The sequence below is a fragment of the Lupinus angustifolius genome, chromosome LG05 (genome assembly GCF_001865875.1).
Source record: "Lupinus angustifolius cultivar Tanjil chromosome LG05, LupAngTanjil_v1.0, whole genome shotgun sequence".
Lineage (NCBI taxonomy): Eukaryota > Viridiplantae > Streptophyta > Magnoliopsida > Fabales > Fabaceae > Lupinus > Lupinus angustifolius.
In genome coordinates, this window is record NC_032013.1 from 7,624,111 (window position 1) to 7,624,407 (window position 297).

A 297-nucleotide genomic window follows, 5' to 3' on the forward strand; every position below is an offset into this window, starting at 1 on the left:
CGTCCTCATCCTTATCCTCATCCTATCCTTTCCTCATCCTTATCCTCATCCTCAACCTCCTCCATATCCTATCCTTATCCTCATCCTCATCCTCTTCCACATTCTGATCCTCATCCTAACCTCATCCTCATCCTGATCCTCATCCACATCCTATCCTCGTCCTCATCCTCCTCCTCAGCCTTATCCTCATCCTCATTCTCGTCCTTATCCTATCCTCATCCTCATCCTCTTCCTCATCCTCATCCTCTTCCTCTTCCTCATCCTCATCCTATCCTCTTCCTCATCCTCCTCCTCATC